The sequence below is a fragment of the Cyprinus carpio genome, chromosome A15 (assembly GCF_018340385.1).
Source record: "Cyprinus carpio isolate SPL01 chromosome A15, ASM1834038v1, whole genome shotgun sequence".
NCBI classification, from domain to species: domain Eukaryota; kingdom Metazoa; phylum Chordata; class Actinopteri; order Cypriniformes; family Cyprinidae; genus Cyprinus; species Cyprinus carpio.
This window is the reverse complement of record NC_056586.1, coordinates 12,971,217-12,990,354: the sequence shown is the minus strand read 5'-3', so window position 1 is coordinate 12,990,354 and position 19,138 is coordinate 12,971,217. Positions and strand designations below refer to the sequence as shown.

At 34.7% G+C, this 19,138-nt stretch overlaps 1 pseudogene; it reads left to right on the top strand.

Annotated features, from left to right (window-relative positions):
• The first annotated feature begins 3,067 nt into the window (after positions 1–3,067).
• The window catches only part of LOC109103523, a 62,921-nt pseudogene continuing 46,850 nt past the window's right edge, over positions 3,068–19,138 (top strand).

The following is a 19,138-nucleotide window of genomic DNA, read 5'->3' as shown; positions in this document are numbered from 1 at the left end:
ACTGACGTTGACATGAGCTTGCACACATGAGCCTTTGATGGTTCTGGTGGCCTTTGCCCATGTGTCTTCACTGTGCAGGTGGTCTGCCGGTTATTCGCTTGTGACCAAGCCTCTGGTATTCTTAACACAATGAGTGATGGAGAAACCAGCAAACCAGAGATTTTGCACTGCACTTAAAAGCATCCCACAATGCTAAGTGAGTAATTTACCAAGATTAGCTTTGATACTATAAACAAAGTTCTGATTAGCATTTTATTAGGTCCATAGCCTGTAGACATTGGATAGGATATGATCCATAAATAGCAAGGTTCATCAAGTTTGTGTTTTTATTCAATTGCCATGTTTAGACCTCTTGAAAATCAATGTTACATAATTACACTTGGTAGTAGAATTTCTACCCACTCATTGCTATTTTAAATCACGTTCAGGAGCCCAGTTCATTTTCACATTCCTCTACTTTGCAACATTTTTGTGGCCAGGTCTAATGTGGAAGAAGCTATTTAGTCAGCCACATCCATGTGTTTGTCTGTGGCCATAATCATACACTCACAGAAATGGCAGTATTTTATCATCTGCCCCTCAATTTCCTGTCTAGATGTGTCTGTATGCTGCAGCACATACGCGGCCTGGTGCACGGACTGATCTTTACCATGTGTTTTGTTTTCTTCAATAACATCCTCTGAAGTTTGGACATCTTTGGATATGAAGAGGCCTTAGGCATTGTGATCACATATGTCATGGAAACAAGTTCAACAACAGCGAACGGTTGAACAGGAGGACAGGGTGGGACGTATAGAACAGCTCCTCCCCTTTTTAAAATAACCAATAAGTGAGAAAATGAAAGTTTTGAATGTTTATATCTTGTAAGTTTTTAATGTTTATATCTGCAAAATTTGTCATTCTTTTGAGCAAACTAGCTTATAAATTACCTTAAAGGTATTAAAATTATTATACTTTTTGTGTGCGAAGAAAACTAAAATAATGACTAATAATAAAGAAAATTGTTGAATGAAGTCAGAAAGAAGCTCTTGGTCAGAAAGCTCTTGTATTTCATCAAAAATATCATAATTTGTGTTCCAAATATGAACAAAGAACTTTATATAGATTCTCTATATAGAATATGATATGATATGATATGATATGATATGATATGATATGATATGATATGATGTATGATAAATCTCTATCACATTTATTTATATAGATTCTCTATATAAATCAAATTTTGTTTTAATATTTGTGTGTGCATATTAATATAATTGATATTTTCTATTATATTAATATATTTATATAATATTAATAATGTTATTATATTTCTTTACAATATATTATATATAAGATTATTAAAATATCATCAAATTAAATTATATAAAATGTATTATTATTATTATTATTATTTACTATTATATTTATATCATTATATTTTATTATGTTGCAATCTGTATTGTTTTCTCCATCTGTCCATACCCCTATATCAGAACAGACCCAATTTTGAGAAGTGCAGTTTTAGAGCAGTGCTTCACCAGCAGGTGGAGGTCTCTGAGCAGGCAGCTTGCGGAAGATAACATAATATTGAAAAAGCTCATCATCTCTCTCTCTCCATCTCTGTCCCTGTACTTTCAAACTCAGCTGAAACTCCACTTATGAATAATCCACTGCGCCTCAAGGCAGGAACTAGAAAGCTCTTATTACACTTCAACAGCTAGGACTCACTTCGAGCGTCTTGTACCACATTTCTTCACTCTTTTATAAACCAATTACAAATTTCTTCTCCTTCAGCATTTCCTCAGCATACACAATATTATCCTGAAGGAAAATCCTTTAAATGAACCTCTGCAATATGTATGAGAGAGTGGATCACATGTGGTGGAGCATCTAATTTCCAAAAACCACCATCATGTCTTTCCATTCAGACATGGCCTCCTTCCAGCTCACAGTGCTGTCATTTTGAAGAGCTGAATGTTGTGTCATCCATCTTTCAGAACGAACCAATATCTCTACTCTAAACTTGACACTTAAGCATTATGAATGCAAGCATCAGGGCCTGAAAAGTTTAAAAGAACAATTCTACTGAAGAAAAAAAAATCTTAATAAGAGTGTTTTATCTTGTCCATTTTTATTTCTCTATTGATATTTTTTTATTGTTTTATTGCTTAATATATGATATATGATATGATATGATAACAAAATAACTTATTTGAATTATTATACATTCATTTAAAAAAAAAATAAGCATAAATCTCAATAAATTTGATGATGATGGTGATGATTGTGATAATAATAGTAATAAAAATTAGAAACTATATAATATTCACGATTATTCCACATATATTCTCCCTATAAAACGAGTTTTATGCAGTTTTGCTTCTTAAGTAAACTGTTTTTTAAGGATGTTTTGTCTCTTCACTTAATTGCATGTGAGCTACAGTTTGGAGTCACTGAGCAACGAACCAGACCTACATGCCTTCACTCGACCACATCACTTCATCTTTTTCCATTGCACTCTTCAGGCAGGGTGCACACAGAGAGCATCTCTCCCATTTGAGCACACTGAGAGAGACAATAACAGCCTTTATGCTGCATGCTGGAAAAATATGCTGTTCCTCACATTGTCGGGTATGATAATGTGTGAGCGTGTGCAATTTGGAACAGAATCAAACTCTGTATTAAGACACTAGTAGGGAAATGAGACTCATTGCCCCTTATAACCTTCAAATTGATGAGCGAAGAGGCTTGTGGTAATAAATTGTGATCAAACCCAATCTCAATCTGTCAGATCTTCTGTCTGTCTGCCTCTCAGTCAGTTTTTGTATATTTTCCAGGTGACCTACTGTACATATACTTCCATTATTACTCTCTTGTGTTTGCTTCATCTTCTTAAACTTCCTCTCTTCACTGTAATTCTTTTCTCTTTTATGAAGATCAAGCTTTTTATTGACCAGCGCACTAACATCTGTTATGAGGGCTGAAGCTGACAGGCAGGAATGTGGGATTTAGCTCAAAGCAGCATGTACAGGCAGGTTCGTGCTGTTTTGAATAGGAACATGTATATTCTAAATGAAGATGTAGAGGGACCAGAGAGGTGGAACATTGCCTAGTTGCATTTCCTAAGACATCAGGGACTTTGATATAGCAGTATGCTCAGAAATGGAGGCGTTGTGTTTGTTGGACAACTGGAATAAGGTAAATGTGTATAATTTATTTCCTATTTCACATTTTAAACAGCAAGCCGGGTTATTTTTTATCTCATTTTTTTATTTTTATTTTTATTTTCTTGATGGATACATGCTCTCTCTGCTGGTTGCTTAATTTTTAAAACCTCATCAGAATTTAATGTGCAAGCAATTTACTTTTGTAGATCCAGTTTTTGAATTATACAAGGGTCATTTTGTTCAGGTGAAGTGGTTTCAAGTATTAAAAGGTTTGATTTGTGTAAAATTTGATTCAATGCCAACCTTCTTCTCCAATCTCATAAAGAGGTGCTATCATTGAACCTCAAAGAGTAATTACAATAATTACCTCAGATTACACTGTTATAGGTTTGGGTTTCATTGAATTAATTTCAACACAAGCCTATTTCTAGATTTGAGGCTGCAAAGGTTACAATACAGAAATAAAAGCTCCTAAACGGGTTTTCACAGTGATTCGACAGAAGAACCATGCATTTTTGGTTCCCCAAAGAACCTTTCAATGAACATTTAAAAAAAATAAAAAATCTTAGTCTGAAGAGCATTTTAATAATCTAAAGAAATGTTTAAAGAACCTTTTGTGGAATAATCATCAGAGTGATTGTATTCAATGTGCTGTGGTTGAACTCATAGACAGCATGTTGAGTAAGAGCACAGGAATGTCGGGGCAGGAAGGTCTGTCTGTGTATGTGTGTATGTGTCAGGTCTCAGAGGAAAAGGCAGCTTGCGGCCAGTGAGAGTCAGTGTGAGTTGGGCAAACGGGGGAAAATCAGCATTATCTGTTTGCAAATGCCATTTGTGTGAGTCCAAACTCTATTCATCAGGGCAGTGAGTCAGCTGAGGATGCAGACGGGGAATGCCAGAGGCTGCATTTCTCCCACTCACACTGTTGTGTGTACTGTAGACACTTGACTGGCTTAGCAGTCATCTACACTAGACAAGACACCGTATATAGACATATGCAAGTATGAACTGTGGCCCTACAAACGGATAGTTTTCAAAAAAATTAAAAGTGTCATCATTTACTCACCCTCAAGTCTGTCCAGACCTGTATGATCATGCCATGTGACACAAATAAAGCTCTATTGCAGAATGTTCGTGCTTTTATAATTTAATTTACTAACAAAACAGAGTAAAAGATATTGGTGGATATTATAAACGTGATAAATTGTATAAGATTTGTAAGGTTGTTTCAACACTGTTTTTGCCTCTGGCAGGATCCTCATGTCCCGGAGCGAGTGAGTGAAAACACGCTGGTCATGGATAGTTTGAACAAACATCTTACCATTGGACATCAGTCTCATCAAGTGCTCCAGGTGAGATCAAACTTTAATTACCACATGTGACAACATTTTATGTATATAGTGTTGTTTGTTTATTTATTTATTAAGATTTATTAATTTATTCAGCAAAGATGCATTACATTGATCAAAATTGACAATAAAGACATATAATTTGAAAATATTTTATAGCAATATACCTACCATTCAAAAGTTTGGAGTCTTTTTTTTTTTTTTTTTTTTTGAAAGAAATTAATACTTTTATTCAGCAAGGATGTGTTAAATAGATAAGTGATAGTTAAGACTCATTGTTAGAAATTATTTCTATTTCAAATAAATGCTGTTCATTTTAACTTTATATTCATTAAAGAATCCTGAAAAAATGGTTTTTATATATTTTTAAAACAGGTTTATATATATATATATATATATATATATATATATATATATATATATATATATATATATAGTATACAGTATACAGTGTATATATATATATATATATACTGTATACTGTATACTGTATATATACTACATATATATATATATATATATATATATATATATATATATATATATATATATATATATATATATATATATATATATATATGTAGTATATATACAGTATACAGTATACAGTATATATATAGCACAACTGTTTTCAACATTGATTATTAAACTGCATATTAATAAATGATTTCTGATGGATCACATGACACTGAAGACTAGGGTAATGGCTGATTTAAATTCATCTTTGCATCATAGAAATACATAGTATTTTAAAGCATGTTAAAATAGAAAACCATTATTTTAAATTGCAATAATATCTTACAATATTACTGTTTTTATTTATTTTTGGTCAAATAAATGAAGCCTTGATGAGCATGAGAGGCTTCTTTAAAAAACTTTAAAATTCTTACTGATTCCAAACTTTGAATGACAGCATAGTATTATGTATGATACAGTTTTTAATATTATTTCTTGCTTTCTATTCATAGTTTTTCATTTTATGAGCAAAAAAGAGAAGCTCACAGAGGTAGAAATGTATTTTCTCTTTCCCCCAATTACTGTTTTTTAAAGTTTGCATGAAAGTCAGAAGAGTAAATCCAGTTCTGATAGCAACACCTTTGTTCAGCACAGCTTCATGGAGGGAGCTTTTGTCTGGCAGTCCAGGCTGAGTGTTTGTGATATGAGGTGACAGGCAAAGTGTGAAACACACCCCTGGGGGCATCATTACCATCATCACCTACTGTTTCAACATGGCTGCCGCATCTATGTGGATTTCTCTCTACTCTAGTAGATAATCTATGGCAAATGTGTTGATGGTTTCTATATAAAACACAGTGATCATCTCTCACTCACATCCTGTGCTTTAACCGATTACACTAATTGCCTCCTGCTAATCTTGTTTAAGCAGTCGGGTTTATCCTAAACCCAAATGTATACTGCAGCCCTGAGGTGATAATATGTAGATGTTTGGAAAGGTGGGTGAACAGCAATTATCTGGAAGGCAGCTGTACGCTTGAAAATAATATTCCTATATTGCAATAAGCCTGTGCAAAATGAAATTCTGTCCACATTTAGCAAAATAAGTTGATAGATTCAGCTAATTTCTAGTTGAAAAATGATGTCATTGCATGATAGCAGAATTACAGCTCACAATCTTCCCCTCCCAGTCATTACCATTTCGCATTGTTGTCATGACAACCTCCCACATGCTGAGCCTTTAGGTTTCCACGGAGGTCTACTCTCAAGATGTGACCGAAGGCACTTCTCTCACTAGGGTCGAAGAGAATAGTAAGCATGCTGAGAGCTCAGCTTGAATCACCACACTGGAACTTCTTGTTATGAAATATTAAATAATTGTGGACAATTTTAGCTGATGTATGAGTTGATTCACTATATTTATGGTTAGTATTGCAGCAGCACAATGGCTTTTGCTTCTTATATCAGACACAGACATGTGGTTCTCAACCTTATATATTCTAGAGTTTAAAATATATTAACTAGATGTATATATATATATATATATATATATATATATATATATATATATAAAGATTATTTGAATGCTTGTTTTGTCTTATTTTAAGTCATGTTAGGGCCCCCTTGGAAGCTTGTTGAGGTCCCCTGGTTAAAACCCACCAATTTAAAGGGATAGTTACTTAAAAAAAAATAATGCTTCCGTCATCATTTACTCACCCCTCATGCCGTTCCAAACCTGTATGACTTTCTTTCTTCTCTGTATCATAAAAGCAGATGATTTTAGGAACGTTCGTGCTGATCTCCCCTTACAATGAAAATGGATGGGGACCAGAGAAAGTACATCCTCTGAAGCCATATATTAGCCTTGCGCCACTACAATTTAAATGAATATTCAATGAAAATTTTATGGAAAAGAGCAGCCTGGACATTCTTATAAATAACTCCATTTGTGTTCCATACAATAAAGAAATGCTGTGTCCAAAAATGCCTATTTCCCCATATAACATGCAAAAAACAATATGCAAAAAGAGTAGTATATCCGAATATATGGTATTAGAAAAACATTAAGTGTAAGTCACCATATAACGCCAAAGACATATTAATGTGAAAACACGTGAGGATGGGAATATGATGACTTTTTCTTTCATGTTTGAGTGAATACTATGCTTTTTTAGAGCACTCCATTGGATTTGATTGAGACTGGAAAAGCTCTGAAGGTCCAAGCAGAGCGCCCCCATTTGGTCAGTCTAGGAAGTGGCCGTCTCAGTACAGCCATCACCCTCTTACCCCTGCCTGAAGGTAAGATTCATTATATCTATACTTCGATAGACTTTTTCAAAAGGTTTGCAGTGAACCTAGATACATTTCCATTTTTATAAACTTTGGGGGGAAAAGTGGAACATTCTCAAAATATGATCCAATAATGTTATTGTACAGGAAGAAACACTCACCTTTATATAAAACCAATATACACAGATGGCCAAATCCCTTGCGTCACCTCTGTGTTGTGATTGAAAAGCCAGTAACCCGACTCTGAGCCTTAAGCAGCATGGGGTCTTTAAAAACACCCTCTCTTATTAGAAAAGCCCCTTGTTTCATTAACCACCAACCTTCATCTCCACCTACTTACTTTCTCTGAAACTGACCAGCCATTTATACCAGTGTCCATCTGTCTGAATTACTCAGAGACACATGGAATTATTATGAAGGCTTTGAGAAATTACCTTATGAAAAGGGCATGAGAGAAGAGGTTTTGAATGCTTATTTAATTTATATTAGTCACTGCACTGTATTGGTATTATAAACTGATATACTAGCTTGTGTGATTCCTCTCAGGTCACAGGCTTTTATCTCGTGCCTAATAACAGATGAGGGTGGGTGGGGGCAGATGGGAAGCAGGGTGAGGAATGTGGTTCATCTCACTGACAAAAAGCAGGCCAACATCAGTGAATTAGCTCAGTTTAATTTAACTTAATAGACATCACACTCTGCTGAAAAAAAAAAAAGAAAAAAAGATGTCTACTGATGTAAAGTTACATCTATAACTATTGTTGATGGGTGTTTCTTCAACTACTGGCACTTTTGGCTCTGTCTCATAAAACAATATTGTTTCTAGTTTATTGAGTTTATAACATCCAACAACAACATAGGAAATTTGCAGTATTTTTTTTTTTTTTTTGTCTATCTAAAATTGTATAATATATTAATGAGGGGGAAATGAGAAATAAAAAAGTCTGACTGTATGTATATATATATATATATATATATATATATATATATATATATATATATATATATATATATTATATATACAGTTTTTAATTTAGAAGAATGACAACTTGACTAAAAATTGTGCACAATAAAAATATTCTGTTCACAAGTGAGAATTAACTTTTGATCAGACGTCACGTGTTTCATATTTTTATCAAGCTCTTAATTATAATAATTCTATCTCCTTAGTAACCTAAAAGTACTTAAAATGTAAACTATAATTTACTAAATATTATTAGGTGCCAGATTGTTTGGATCAGCAGCTTAGGATACTTAGGCCTGTGCAATATAGTAATCAAATTACTTATGTACTTATGCAATAAATGGATCAAAAGTGACAGTAAAGACGTATTTATAATGTTAGAAAAAAATATTTCAAATAAATGCTGTTCTGTTGGAATTTTTTATTCATCAAAGAATCCTGAAAAATATATATATATATATCATGGTTTCTACAAAAATATTAGGCAGCACAACTGTCTTCAACATCGGTAAGAAATATTTCTTGAGCATCAGATTGTCATATTAGAATGATTTCTGAAGGATCATGTGACACTGAAGACTGGAGTAATGGCTGCTGAAAATTACACTGAATTGAAATAAAACTTTAATTACTATTACCGTTTTTAACTTAAAAAAAAAAAAAAAAACCACAAATTTTTAAAAAATAGTAAAACAATCAAAAACACTTAAAACTTACCAACCTCAAAACTTAGAACAGTAATCTATCTAAAAATAAAACAGACATTCATTGACTTCTCTCTTCACCTGAGTATTTTTGCAACCAGAAACTTAGTACATGTTGTCTGAGAGCAAGCAATCTTTGAAATCAACATCCTGTGGGGGTTGTTTGTTTTAGGCAAGACCACTCTGGGTCACGGAGGCATGGACATTAACATCCAGGGCCCAGGGATCGCAGCTCAGCACTGCTTTATCGAAAACAAGGCAGGACTCATCACGCTGCACCCCTGTGGAAACCAGTGTAGCATGGACGGACTGCCGGTCACCAAACCTGTGCGCCTGTCTCAAGGTACACAACCACATTATATATTATATTCATTTACAATAATCCAATCCTCAGGTCTTCATTCAAATTAAACACAGCCAAGAATTTGAATCCTTACTTTCTGCAGCATCAGCCATACTAAAATTCAAACATGATTCTGAAGTGTAAAATCTCTTACGAAAGGGAATCAATGCACCCAAACTGAATGAAAGCCTGCCCCTCCTCTGTGTCTTTTGTCTGAGGGAACAATTTGACTAAACAGGTTGGGGGGAGGGGTGTGTTTTGGGTGATCTTCATTGTGCCAGCTTCTAGTATTTCACTATTGTTCAATACGTTTGCTCTGAAATATTCAGTTTGATGTTCAGAATAAAAGCCTCATTTACTGCAACCCTTGATTTTTATTATCTCATATGTGTTGAGTCATAAAAGAGCAGGAACCTGTGGAAAGAATGTCAAATGCAATAACTGAAGCAGAAACCCCCGTTGCCCCCCTGACATGCAGAGATTGCGGCTCTGACTCAGGGGGTGAGCAATTACACCTCCTCCTTTCCCCATCCCTTATCTGAGAGGGAAATTAGTTGCACCAGTGACGGAGACAGCTGTTCAACTTTACCACCCATCACTACGAGAGTGTGCAGGGGTTCAGTGACTTCAGAAGTGCTCGGATACAATACGGCACCTCTGGGTTGCCATTCAGTGGACAGGATTATATTTCTGTGACTGGAGATATATGGTTTATAGTGGAAGCCTAGCTCCTCACTTTGACTGCGTACGGTGGACACTTATTTTAAGTTAACGATAAAGAAATCCGTTAAAGCATGGGGAATAGTTGATGGATCCTCTATGAACAAAGGATTTACCACGACAAAGCAAGTCAGTCTCTGCATGCTACAGCTATTAGTATAAAACCATGTGCTCTCCCTTTTAAAGGGAAAGATAGGATGTTGCTTACAGATGATGGGAAGTTGATCGTTTGGATTTAAAAGTAAGTGTATGAGGACCTAATGCATTTGTTTGAGTAGTTTTTTGGTGTGAATATTCATAATAGATATTTAAAAGCAACAGATTATTCTCAGATACAAGCTCTCTGTGATGAAAGCTCACTTTACAATGTTGGTGTATTAACATATATAGTTTTGTATATACAAGACATTTATAATTTTTTTTTTTACAGCAAGGATGCATTTAATTGATTAAAAGTTACAGTAAAGGCATTTATAATGTTGCAAAAGATTTCTATTTAAAAATATGCCCTTCTTTTTAAACTTTCTCTTCACCAAAGATTCCTGTAAAAATCACGGTTTTATCAAAAATATCAAGCAGCACAACTATTTTCAAAATTAATGTTTCTTGAGCAGCAAATCAGCATATTAGAATGATTTCTGAAGGATCATGTGCTTTGCATCACAGGAATAAATTACATATTAAAAAAAAAAAAAACAAAAAAAAAAAAAAAAAAAAAAAAAAATATATTCAAATAGAAAATAATTATTTTCAATTGTAATAATATATTTATAATATAACTGTTTTCACTGTCAAACAAATGCAGCTTTGAAAAGAGACTTCTTTAAAAAATCTTAAAACAAAAGAGTTACACATGAATGCTAGGAATATGATATGTATAAATACACTAGCATTAATATAATATCATCATAAAATGTGTGCACAGGGTGCATAACCCACAATAAACCAGTCCAAATCTTGCAGAGAGGTTTTCTCTTGCATGTTGGCAGGGGCATGAGTGTGTGTATAGTATTACACTTCTATTCCTGGTCAATGTGACCCAAGAGTGCTGCTAATCCTGTTTCTATGAAGCCCTTCCTCATTCTCCACACACTGTTTGCTCAGTCAGACTATCCACACATGCTTTTATTTGTACTGAACATATACTGGCAACCCTGCTGGAATAGCTGACAGAAAGATAAGGGGATTGTTGCTTATTATTCTGCTTTAAGTTCCCTGTCTTCACCCAGTATGTTCATACTTAACCTCCACAGTTTGTGTTGGGTCACATTTGAACTAAATGTAAAACCATCTGATCATGAGCTAACCACTGTCTAAGAGGTTGGTCCATGCATTGAGAGTTAGAATTTTTTGTTTTTTTATTTGTGGGTGTGTTTGTGTCAGTCATGCACACTTTGCATGCAGAATGATCCACTACAATGCATTTTCACAGCTTGCACATGATATAAATCATGTTTATTTTTTACTTTTTTAACTTTTAAGCTGCATCACTCATGGCTGTGAGCCACATGCTTTCTGGAATGTGTGGAATTGGGTAAAGGTTAGAATGAAATACTGGTTTGCTTAGGTTTTTGACCTTTCCAGGCGCAGTAAATTTAAATACCGTGGCAACCATTGTGTGTTCTTTTTGGCATCTCTGTCTTGACATCTTCTGTTCACATAGCTGTGTTTTCAGTTGGAACAGTTTGGGACGTGTGACTCACCATACTCTACGTCCTGCCAGCTTTATTGAGATCTAAACTATAATGCAATAATTAATGCAGTTGGTTTGACACAGATCCAGCACTCTTATTTTTACTGAAAGTGCATGAGGCAGATCTGTACTGCTCTGTCATCCGTGGTTTTGGAGAATGAATAGTTCCTTCAGAAATGACCAAACACTATATGCAACCCTTTTCATCCCTGTGATATAACAAGTCAGGATGAAGGACTGAGTGCATGCAGATATTTTGCTGTATCTCTGAGTCATTGGTTTTTCTTAAACAAGAAATTTAAACTCTTCCCACTATACAGTATCTGTGATGCACCACTGGGTTTGTGCTACAGAAAGGTCATCTATTTCTGTACTGATTTCATGTGTTAGAAAATGAAGAGAACAGAAAACATTTTAGAAAGCTGTACTTTTTGTTAAGCCTCATGTTCTTTAAGGTGGTGTGAAAGACCCTGGGGGTCTCTCTTGCTCAAAAAGAACACTTAACATTGAAGGGTAAAGATTGATGTTTTATAAAATATCCCAAAACTGATCCAAACTGATTTTAAATGAAATATTGTACAGAACATTATTTATATTTGGTGTCTCAGAGACCACAGTTACAAACATGAAAAAATACAATTAAACATTATATGTAATTTATCTATGTAAAATTATATGTAAAAATAAATCATGAATTATAAATAGTATCATGTCATACATAAATAACATGTTGTGAATAATGTATTATAATGTATTTAAGTATACATTTATAATATTTAAATAAATTATTTAAATACGTTTTATGTAATGTTACATACCCCACCTGTTTAGCTTCTATAATGCATTTAGATACATCATATTTAATAAATACATTATTGAAAAAAAAAGAAAAATACAATTAAATTTAATATTATACTTTTATTCATAATTAATTATGTAATAACAATATTACTTGCATTATATTATATATGGGTATAAATAATTATAATGATGTTATATTTAAATAATAAATTGTACAACATATATTAATAATATATTGTAAATGCAATACAATTATGTATTTAAATACATATATAATATTTAAACATTTTTTTTAATGCACTGCATGCAATATTTTATGCACCACCCATTTATTTGATATATATTTAGATTTTAATGTATTTAGATGCATCATATATAATAAATACAAAATTAAATAAATATAAATACAGTACAAAAAAGTATTTTAACTTATAGGAAGCAAAATAAACAGATGGAATTAATAAGCTTTATTAAAGAAAGTGCAAAGCTTTATTCTAAACAAAAAAAAAAGAAAAATGAAAAATCTTCACTGCCATGTCATTTAGTACTTCTCAGGTGATTTTGGCATGGATAAACCTGCACTTTCTTTAATGAGTTTGGCTTCTCAGAGTGCAGTTTTGGCTGTTCTAGAGGAACGGTTCATCTGAGAGCGGTGGGGAATCAGTCTCTCTGATTAATGTCGGGGAGACGGGCTGTGCATGGGGAACAGCCACTCTCCTGCTGTGCTTTCCAGATTCACGCGCCTCTCCGCACTCATTGTCATTCAGTAGTGAGGTCTGTCTTTTTGCAAATGGCCTCATGAATTTGATTACAAAATAGCTCTTAGTCATGCTTTGCTGAGGATGACGTCTATGACAAGGAGAGGTTATTTAGTGGTTCTGCTCTTCAGAGCAGGCCACACTGTTCTGAAAAAAATGTGTCTTATTTCAACAGAAATGAAAAAATGAGTAATCTCATCAGTATGCCTTATTTTTTTATTTTATTAAGCAATATTTTTGTGGTAATGCAAAGTGGCTGCAGATGCACAGCAGTGGTGTTGAAATAGGGATATTTACTATAAAAAATGAATGTTAAGGACGTTTTGTCAGTTCATTTTTCCTATTTTGGAGAAAAGTATTGGACTAAAAGTTTCAATTTTCTTTTTAAAGTATATTAACATAAAAGTCAACAAAATATTTATTCTTGAGTATAAAGTATAAAAGTGTTTATACTACGTTAGTTTATACACCTCTGTTTATAAATGGGGTAAAAGGGCTGCACTAAAAGCACCGTGATCGCACATCCATATCTGTGGCGAGGGGCAGCACCACAAGGGGTTGAAATTGTATATCCTCTCCTTGACTTCCACCAAAAATATCTGTGTTAAAAGTATCCATAATGAATGGCAGAGAGAGAGAGCCATCTATAAACAGGGAAGCACCGTCCATGTTTATCTTTGGATTTTACCACTATTACATTTTGAAACTCAGTGCCCCCCTCAGGACAGAATCATCTGTGACTGTGGGCGGTTTGTGGGCTTGATGTCTATAAACACTCCTTTCAAGTAAAATATAGTATCATGTTAACTTCTGTAATATTACTGAGCTCAGTACTGTTCTCGGTTTGACACCATGGGGGATTTTTACCTCTTGTTTCACTGTTGGTATTAGTCTTTCAATCATTTCCTGCATGCCAAGACTACTAAACATAGACCTTTTCACTTTCTGCCACACATAAACAAAGACATTACATTTGATATCCCACTGTTCTCTGTATAATAAGAACTATGTGTTTCTGTGAAAGGATGCAATGAAAGAAAGCTTACAATAGTGCTCAACCAATTCAGGTTTGAACCTTGCTCTTCGTAATGATAAAAGGCAACTTATTTATACATACAGTCAGCTGAAATATACCTGACTTGTAAAAATTATTATGCATTTAAGGGTAAAGATGCTAAGGTTTTTTCCTGCTGTATATTGACTGAATTGCAGTCTGAAATGTAGTTATGATACAGTATGATAGATATGATACAATACAATACACCACACTAGATATGATACTGTACAATGGATACAATACTCGACAATAAATACAATTGATATGATACAGTATGATAGATACGTTATGATACAAAGCTCTAGGAATTTTGAGGAGAAAACCCCTCTAAACTAAATGTGTCCAATAACAATATTTTGCCTTTGTAAAACCAACATTAGCACCATAAGCTCTGCTCCGATGGACCACATGATGTGTTTTGAGGGTAACATCTTGCACACAAGTAATTTTAGAGTTTTGCAATCTTTTCTCTTACAGTTGTGCAGATGAATCGCACAAGCTTGCTTACTATCACATTAGCTGTTGTGCATCATTTTTTAATGGCACATCTGTACAAAGACAAATTTGAGCACAATGCTTGTAGATCAAAATAGGAAGGCAGTGAGCTGCTGTCGCATGTGGGTTTGTTATTTGGCGCTGCTGCTTGCCAATAATGATTGAGCTTGTCGGCAGATCGTGCTGATGCAGCGGATGCTACAGTTATTGTCTGTAATAACACTCAAATATGATTATGACAATGCACAAAACAGGTCATGCAGGAAACAAAGTCTCGCTGATGTGGTTTACACCTAAGACCTCAATATACTGTTATTTTAAATAAAACATTTTATGAGCAAGCATGTAAACAAGTCTGTTAATTAAAACACTACTATAACTCTCTGTTCGACACATGTGCTTTGTGTATTTTGAGTTTCTTGTTTTGTTTCACCTACTCGTCTTTGAATGTGTAAGCAGAGCATGTCAAGACTTGAGCAAGCCTAGAAGAGTCTTTTTATGACAACATCCACCATCAGTTAACAATCCTCATTCTTCTGTACAGAAACAACATGAAACGTCTATGTGAGAGTACTACTTAAGCACATGAATCGTTATCATACCTTGTCCTGTCAGAACCTGAGGGGTAATCAACTGTTCCGCCTGGAACAAAAGGGCATCTGGCACTCCGCATTCATCACACATCTGCTTCGGCTGGAAAGGTTTCCATTAGACCTTTACCTACCTTGAAAAAAATCCTGTGATTGGCCAGATTAGCTCAGGCAGTTTAATATAGCAAATGTGCTTTGTGTGTGTGTGTGTGTGTGTGTGTGTGTGTGTGTGTGTGTGTGTGTGTGTGTGTGTGTGTGTGTGTGTGTGTGTGTGTGTGTTTAAATCACTAATATTGGCCGATATAGTAGTGACATATATGAAGAAAAAAAATAGAGTACAAATAAATATACAATGTCAATGTATATTCAATACTGACTTTTAAATCACTAATATTGGCACATATGGTACCAATATATAAATAAGCCTATATATAGGGCAAGGCTTGATTTGATCCATTGAAAATTTATTTATTTGTTTAAAATTATTTTTATATGATAGATAGTTGCATGATAATAAAGATATCATTCACTATAGGACCAGGAATGTATTAGGAAAGTAAATAGGGTTAATTTAGATCTCATGTTGACTTTAACTGGCTACATTGCCAGCATTTGGCTTGTCTATTTTCCCCTCACTCAGCAAGCCAGGGGTCTGATTCGACACCACAGTGTGAGATGTTCTTGCTTGTTCATGTAAAACGGAGGCAAACATTCCTTTCCCCCCTTTTGTACCTCTCACACAGCGGTACAAAGCTGGTCTAAAACTGCCAAGATCCTAATCAAGATCATTTAAAATGCCTCCTTCAGGCATATGTTTGATGTAAAGCGTTATGCATTTTCATTCTCAGCTTCATTAAAAGTGGTTTTGGTTTGTGTGCAGGCTGTATGCTGTGTTTTGGCCAATCCGCCTTCTTCCGTTTCAACCACCCTGAGGAGGCTTTCCGAATGAAAAGCATGATGCCTGAGGGAGGACAGACAGCTAGTGTGAAAAACTGGGCACACACAGGTAATGCAATATCCTACAGGAGAACACACCTCGACTGTAGCATGAATTATCTAACACTTACCACAACACACTAAAGGCTGTGCTGTGCAGAACATCATTTGTATGGAAAATGCATTCCTGTAGAACCTCATAACCTTGTTTGTGTGCTGTCTGAAATCACAATATAGAAGAATATGTGACATCCCTGACATATTACTCACTCTATTACATACAGATGTGTTTTAGGTATATTAAAATGTTAAAAAAAGAGAAAGAAACAAGCTGTATTTCCTGTGCAAGCACTATAAGAAACTGATACAGATTTACAAATGGGCCATTTATAAAGATTTGGTTTTAAAGGGTGGTGCCACATGGCTGAATGGCAAGGTTTGTTTCAGTAGCACAGGTAGCAGCTTTCAGTCAGCCCTTACTGCATTTCCGTTTCTAACTGTTAGCAATGCAAGCCTGCCTGGATCTTGAGTTGCACCATGCAACTTTTATGAAGAGCTCATTCCTGTGGGTCTCCTGACAGAGCGCTCTACATCTTCCCCTGCCACTCACAGTGCTACACAGCAGCCAATGCTTAAACAGAGCATTTAGAATATGTATTGAGTTTTCCTGAATTTTCCTGTTGTGTGGCAGAAAAGGACAAGTATAGCATATAAACACAGCTGGTGCAGTATATTTCCTGAGCTGGTAATAAATTCTCTCCACCATGAAACACTATTTTTGTGTTTCATGGTAGCTACAAGAATTTAGATTTTTCAGACTCTATAAATTAGTCTTTAAACAAATTCCAGATGCCAAAAGCACATAGACAGCTTTATGTATATGCCTTTTGTACAAGAACTTAGATACATGCACCTTAAAGGAATAGTTCAACTAAAAATGAACATTCTGTCATCATTTACTCTCCCAAGTTGTTCCAAACAGTTGCTGGTAGTCAATGACTTCCATAGTATGGAAAGATATACTATGGAAGTTAATGGCTACCAGCAAGTGTTCGGTTATCAACATTCTTCAAAATATCTTCAGAAGAAACTCATACAGGTTTGGAATGGCATGAGCGTGAGTAAATGATGACAGAATTTCATTTTTGGGTGGACCATCCTTTTAAGATACATGCATCTAAGCTCTTGTGCATAAAGCATGTATATATAGCTGTCCTTGTGCTTTTGGCAACTGATATTTGTTTGTAGACTGATTTATAGAGGAAAACAACTCCCCTTCACACGTTCTCTGTGCCAGAGCTATTTCCTCATCCATCTCTCTTCCAGCCCAGACAGCTTTGTTGGCCATGCACTGCTTATTTAAAGTTGAGGGGTATCTTTTACAATATCTATATTTATTTCACCACCCACCCTGCTCTCCAATCCCCACCTCACTGTTCCCCTCATATTCTCCCAATATCTGGCAGGTCTGCTTGATGTTCTTGATGATATTTCAGTACTACTCAGAGAAGTGTGCGATATAGATATGCTTTTATTGCTGTCTGTCTACATTATTCGACTTAATACTTGACAACTAAAATAAATATTATATTATATTATATTATATTATATTATATTATATTATATTATATTATATTATATTATATTATATTATATTATATTAAGCTAGTATGTACGTAATATCAGCTGGCAGTTTAGAAATTCACATATAAAATGTTTTGAGAAAAAAAAAAAAAAACAAACATTTATTTAAACTCACAGTCACATCAGTGTCCATGTGAATTTATTCTGAAAATGTGCACTGTTGCTTTAAGTATGTAGGCCCCGCCCCGTGCAGCCAGCAGTCAGTCACATCAGCACCGTGGACAGGGGAGGGAGGGGGACTCAGCGATGGTGTAGCGGCGCCAGGCTCACCAAGCCCGGCTGGAAAATCTCATCTGTGGTGTTTTATACTCCTGCCTGAGTACCGTGTGGCCGGTACAGCTGGCCTAGGTCTCGAACAGGAATGCGGGAGCCGTACTTTTGAATCTGAGCTCGGTTATGGGATATAAACCAAGCGCAGCAGCTTAGCCTTTCCACAGGCGTGTTCTCATCTGTAAGTACTGATCATTATTGAGGCTGTATGTGTCAGATCGCATACGGACGTACTGTATGTAGCATATGTATCCTTTTAATGTGCTTGCTTGTGCTTTCTTGAAACCGTTTCTTGTTAAATGGGATTTAAATGAAAAAATTGAGCCAGAGGAATTGTCAGCTGCTCTGACTTATTTCTAAACCACGATGACTATAAAAAAAAAATAATAATAAAAATAACAACATTAGGAAAGGGGGTTGTATTTTATGCAGTATTTGTGAGGAGTTTGAACAGAGAGTGTTTTGTAATCAGGAGAGATTTGTGGGATAGAAACGCAAACTCTGAGCTGGTAAGAGCAAGATTGATCAAGTTTTGGATGTTGTGAAATCAGTTCTGTGAATGACTCAAAATCAGTCTTATGTATACATAGCACCTATGTCATAAGTTTGATACAGGTTTAAATCGTTTACATCTGGAGTGTTATATGAAAATAATAATAATGTTCTGATGAATTGACAGGAAAAAAAACATAAATTTGGCATTATTATAAGTTTTAAAACTTTTGTGATGCCAAGGACCTCCAAATATGATGATTGCTGTACTAGGGATCCTATAGGGATCCTAATGTTATGTGTTTAAACTTGAGGATAAGTATTTTCAACTAAATTGTATTTTGAAATTAATCAGATTTATTTCAGCTGGATTGTTTTTCACTGTAAAAATTGTTCCAAAGCAGAATGTTACCATAATATTACCT